This window comes from Echinops telfairi, unplaced genomic scaffold, assembly GCF_000313985.2.
Source record: "Echinops telfairi isolate 266 unplaced genomic scaffold, ASM31398v2 ScPeMD7_5868;HRSCAF=6743_0, whole genome shotgun sequence".
NCBI lineage: Eukaryota > Metazoa > Chordata > Mammalia > Afrosoricida > Tenrecidae > Echinops > Echinops telfairi.
Window position 1 is genome coordinate 2,988,794 of NW_022109767.1, and position 5,333 is coordinate 2,994,126.

General features: G+C 48.1%; 1 pseudogene; it reads right to left on the reverse strand.

Moving 5' to 3' along the window:
- Window positions 1–784: 784 nt before the first annotated feature.
- On the reverse strand, window positions 785–2,261 carry LOC101649220 (annotated as a pseudogene).
- Window positions 2,262–5,333: the final 3,072 nt, after the last annotated feature.

The window sequence follows — 5,333 nt, forward strand, 5'->3', positions numbered from 1 at the left end:
TGGGTTAATGGGTTAATGTTGGACTTGTGGTATTGGGCAGCACTGGGTTGGGATGTTATCTTGATGTGAATTTAACCTTTATATAAAACTCTTTCTTATACATGAGTCTCTGTGGATTTGTTTCTCTAAAGTACCCAGACTTACGCAGTTTCTACAACTGAGGAGTAGTGATCCGGAAGCAAAGAACCTCTGTGGTGTTGCCCAGGGTCAGAATTCTAGGTCGGCATTCCACTTTCACTGTGGTGGCCTGTGGAGCTGAGCCCAGGCAGTCACCAGGGCTGGGCCACACACCCTGTGGCAGGGACCAGGCTGACTGAGCGGGTTCGTGGTGGGCAGGCAGGCCCAGGGGTGGAGAGGAAGGGGACACCAGAAGCTCGGAGAGACAATGCAGAGGGCTCAAAGGGCCCCTTCCTCCTTCCCCCTCCCCCCATCTCCTTCCTGTTTCTGCCTCACACCTGGCTCTGGTCCACCAGAGACAAGTCCAGTGGTTGCTGGTAGAGGCAGGAAGTTGGCTGCTGTTGGGGAGACACACCCATGCTTGCATTGCTGTGGCCCTTTGATGCAGGGCGTTTTCCACCTCCAGGGCTTACAGCCAGGGAGTCCTCAGTTGGTCAACGCCCTCCCCACCCTCCCCCCAATCTTCCCCCCCTCCTCCACTCCCCCCCTCCCCCAGCAGGACTGTGCCCAGCTCCACCAGCTGGTTGCTGAAGCAATTGCAGAGGCGACTGCTCTGTTCCCCCAGCCACAAAACTGGGGATGCTTCCGGCGCTGGAGACACCAACGTTTACTGCCTGGTTTCTAAGAAGGCATCAGACTCCCTGACATTCTTCTCTGCACTGCCAGCTTCTCTGGTAGGTGGCGAGTCTGAGTCCTCAGCCATGGACTGCGCGCCGATGTCTACGGAAAGGCTGCCCAGCTGATGGGGGTGTTCTGAAATTCACGATAGAAGGTCCCCAGGTCCATCGGGAGAATGTCATCTTTGAAAGAGCTGGTTTGAAGTCGGTCATCACGAAGTCGTCGTGGGTGTTGCCGCTGCTGCCCCCGCTGGAGCCCTCGGAGGGCAGGCTGCCTTGGAGCAGAGACCCGGTCTCAGGGGAGGGCGGGGGCACTCACCACTGGCTGGTTAAATGCTTGGGAGCAAACATGGCAAAGGGGATGTCTAAATTGGTCAGGCTCACCTGGTTGATTGGTTTGTTGACAAAGCTCCCACTTTCAGGACAAAGAAGGTCTTCGTGACATCGTGGGGGGAGCCTGGTTCCTCCGTCCTGGTTGACACTGTCTCAGCACCCTCTCTGCTGGAAGGTGAGGCGGCACATGGGCATCTCTCCTGGTCAGCTTGGGCGACGTTTGCGGGCTGGGTGTAAGGGGCAGAGGGTAGCCCGCAGCCTTCCTTCCCAGGAACCTTGGGCTGGCTTGGAGGGGAGGGGAGAAAAGAGGTGATGCACACCTCCTGGGAGTCTTCCTCTGATGGGCATGTCACCCCAGCATCCTCCCAGCAGTTCTGTACCGCAGAGGAGCATGGGGGAGGAGCTTGAATAGGGACGGCCCACGAAGTGATCAATGATAGGTGGGATTCTCTCAAATTGCATGGTAGACATGAATGCCAAGTTAATGCAGTGAACACAGACAGAGTGACGGTGCCCATAGGGGTGCCTACTGTGCCCACACGAACTGTTGGAAGCCTTCTCCTGAGCCTTTCAGCTGAGCTCTCCCCAAATATGTATTCTGTACTGGATGACATAGTCATGCCCTGTTTTCCCGAGAGTCTGTCGGCTGGTGTTACCCAGCTATAGCGAGGAAACACCTGAGCAGCAAAGACAGTCGGCTGTATCCCGTGTAGGAAACTTTGATCTCCTTGTCACACTTTTCATTGCTTGCAAGACACCAAATCTCCAACGCCATGGAATCTCCCTCAGAAGTCTTGAATGAGATCTCCACACACAGAGACCTGCCCATGGCAGGCAGCTGCCCTGCCAGTGCCTTCTGGGCTCCATATGTAACCTCTGGGGTGTCCTTGATGCCTAATGAAACCAAACTGCACCCGTTGGAGATGAAGATGAACAAGCGCAAATCTCCTCGCCAAGTCGAGCCTGGACAATCACTGGGACAGTCTGTAAATCGTCCTGAGGGCACAGCCCCAACTCATTAGACTAATCATAGTCTGAGGCTGGCTAGCTGCACATGGTGGCCATGCCTTGATGGCCAAAGACAATGAACTTTTCCAGGTCCTTCCTGTCCTGGGAATGGATATCACTTTCCATTTCCTATAATAATCCAGAGACTTACTTAATGAGAAGGGGTTGCAGGTTTCCACAGGTCCTTCCACTGCCAGTAAGGACATAGTTGTGAACCTGGGGTCCCTTTTCCTCTAGTTCACAGTCACCCTCACCTGCCAGGTGGCCACACAGAGAAGGGCTCAGGGCTCTCATTACCAGAGGTCGGACAGGGCTCAGCCCACTGAGCCTCCTGGCTGAGGGCTCTGAGCTCCGGGACTGCAGGGACAACGCGGGACTGGCTGCAGAGAGAGAACTCAAGCTCACCGGCCCACGTTTCACATTGTGCACCCATTGTGTCCCTCAGGACATGCTCTTCAAGATGCCCCTCAATGTTCAGGCCCTCACTCCTGCCTTAAGCCCAGCAGCAGGTCACTTCCCAATGCCACCATCCTTAGTGTTTGTTGTTCCACTTTCTTTTTGATTGAGGTTTCTCTATGTTTTGTTTAATCGTTGTTGTTGTTCTCTTTTGTGTGTCTGCTTCCTGTTGGTGTTTTGTATGATATTCTGTATATGAAATCTAGGATAGCTAGCTCTATAGAGACTCTAACTGGATTGATAATTGCCCAGGGCCATGGCAGGGGAGGATGGAGGGAAATGAGGAGCTGACAATAAATATGAGAAGGGAAATGTTATGAAATATATTGTGGTGATGAGTGCACAAATCTTCTTAATATGATTGGATAAGTAAATTGTGTGATATGTGATGTATACAATTTTATATACAGTGAACCCTCGCCACTTCGCGCTTCAACTTCCGCGGCTTCACTCTATCGCGGTTTTTGCGTAACAGCACCCACTGCCTACACCCGCTCCTTCAGAGGAAAAAGATGGCGACCCACCTGTAGAGTACATCCCTTAAGTCATTCCATAGGCTATTGATTACAGTATTTTTAAGAACTATGTATAATAATACTGTATGTGAAATATGTAATACTGTAAACTAGATGTCATAAATAATATAATAAATAATAAATGATCATTGTGACGTCCAAAATGTTTTACTGTATTTTCCCTTTTTCATTTAATAAATTGGGTAATACGAGTGTCATGGTGACTAAAGGGTGTTTTTTCATGTCCTCTATGCTCTAACTACGAAAATATTTGATTTACAAATAAGGAATCCTACTTCGCGGAATTTCATTGATCACGGTAGGGTCTAGAACCGATTAACCGCGATAAACGAGGGTTCACTGTATCTAAAGAAAGACTTTGTTGGTATACAATTATATATATTGCTGGTTCGGAGGTGTGGGAAGGGAAGGGCAGGAAGGGGAAGTCTTGGGGTAAACATGCTAACCGCAGTGAAGTGGAAGAGCATACGAGTACAGCACAAGAGGAAGAGGTTAAAGAGAGGGCAGGAGAGGAAATGGGGTAAACCAGTGCGGGGAGGGTGATAAGTTGTTGAAATTGTCGAATGCCAAATGATGATCCGAGATGTAAACCCCTACATACTTCACAATTAAAAGTTTGAGAAAAAAAACCCGGAACCCTCGTGGTGGATACAGGTCTCAATATTCCAGTCTCTTCACAGGTTTCACTGCGTCATTAGCAACAACACTGGTCCGTTGGGTCCCTTGAAGGGTCAGACTTACTCGTCCATCTTCACGAAAGGATCAAGTGTCCAATTTTTTTCTCTGTCATTCCTTCTTTCAAATAAAAATTATATTCCATGAAATAGAGGTGGCTAGAAACTTCAATAGATCCGTGGATAGACCGACCAGGCTGCCGGTTGTGGGACAGTACAAGGATGTGGGCGCTCCAGTCCGGGGAAAGCTGGGATCAGGATGCATTGGTGAGGCTGGCAGCTTGTGATGCTGTGCAGCAAGCACACCGTGCACGACCCGGGAATTCCTGCTGGTGGTGCAGACCCTGCTTCTGGAGTCCCAGACAAAGTCCAGAAAACCAGACTGAAAGGGATAGAACAGGGGTCAGCACACTGTGGCTTGTGAGCCCCATGTGAGCCCTCTTTTGGTATGCACATGTGGCTCTGAAATTGAAAATGAAAACAAAACTATCATGCTTTCACTTATAATATTCTTTTTCATATTTGTAAAAATATATTTATGGCTCTCGAATAATTTGTAAACTGTGGTGAGGAACAGGAATGGCTCTTCCAACTTAAAAGTTTAAAGATTTTTCCTTTGTGATCCTAATGATCTCTGGCATTCTGGACAGACATCTGATGCACAGATAGTGATTAGTGCGCACAAATCCATCATCTGCCCAGATTATAAAGTGGTGCTGCACACTCATACCTGTATTGAAGAAGTCTAAATGACAACTTAATCTGCTTGGTATACAAAAAATCCAGAGGAAAAAATGTGAGATTCAACCCTGATTCATGAAACAAGATCAAGTATGCATCCTTCATTTAAGCACAGCAGAACCCATCTGGTTTGAGACCCTTGAAGACTTCCCGCAGATGGATTGCTTTACCTTAAAAGATGAGGATAAGACCATTGCAATTGGAACAATTCTCAAACTGGTTCTACAGAAAGATTCATATTTTCTTGATGACCCTGACCAATATGGTGAGGAAAACTGACTGCAAAAGCCTACTTCACATTGTCTTCTCTTAATTTCTACCCACTGACATCTCTCCCCCTGTTTTAAAGAGGAAATTCATAACAAAAGGCCACACTGTGTCAGCTTTCTCATACTGACGGCTCCGCTACGGCACTGTTGTTCCGGCCGATTTTTCCCTTCCCCTCTCAAACTCTGCTTCCTTGGATACATTTGGCAAGAGCGTTGTAAGTGATGTGAACACAATTGCCTACAATAATGAAAACTCACAAGGTATTTTTCATTATCCCCTTAGGCTTTTTTCCCATGCAGATACATCTGAGTGTGTGTGCACCTGCTACAAAGACTAATGCCATGTTAATAAAATATTCTATTTAAAAAATAGAGGTGGGTAGTTCAGCTCATATGTTCCTTTCCTTAAGCCAAGCACTGTAATAGAGCTATGTGCCTATATTTATAGGTTTAGTATTAAGGTAGCAGAAGGACATTGGGCCTCCACTCAAGTACTCCCTCAACGCAAGAATACTTTGTTTT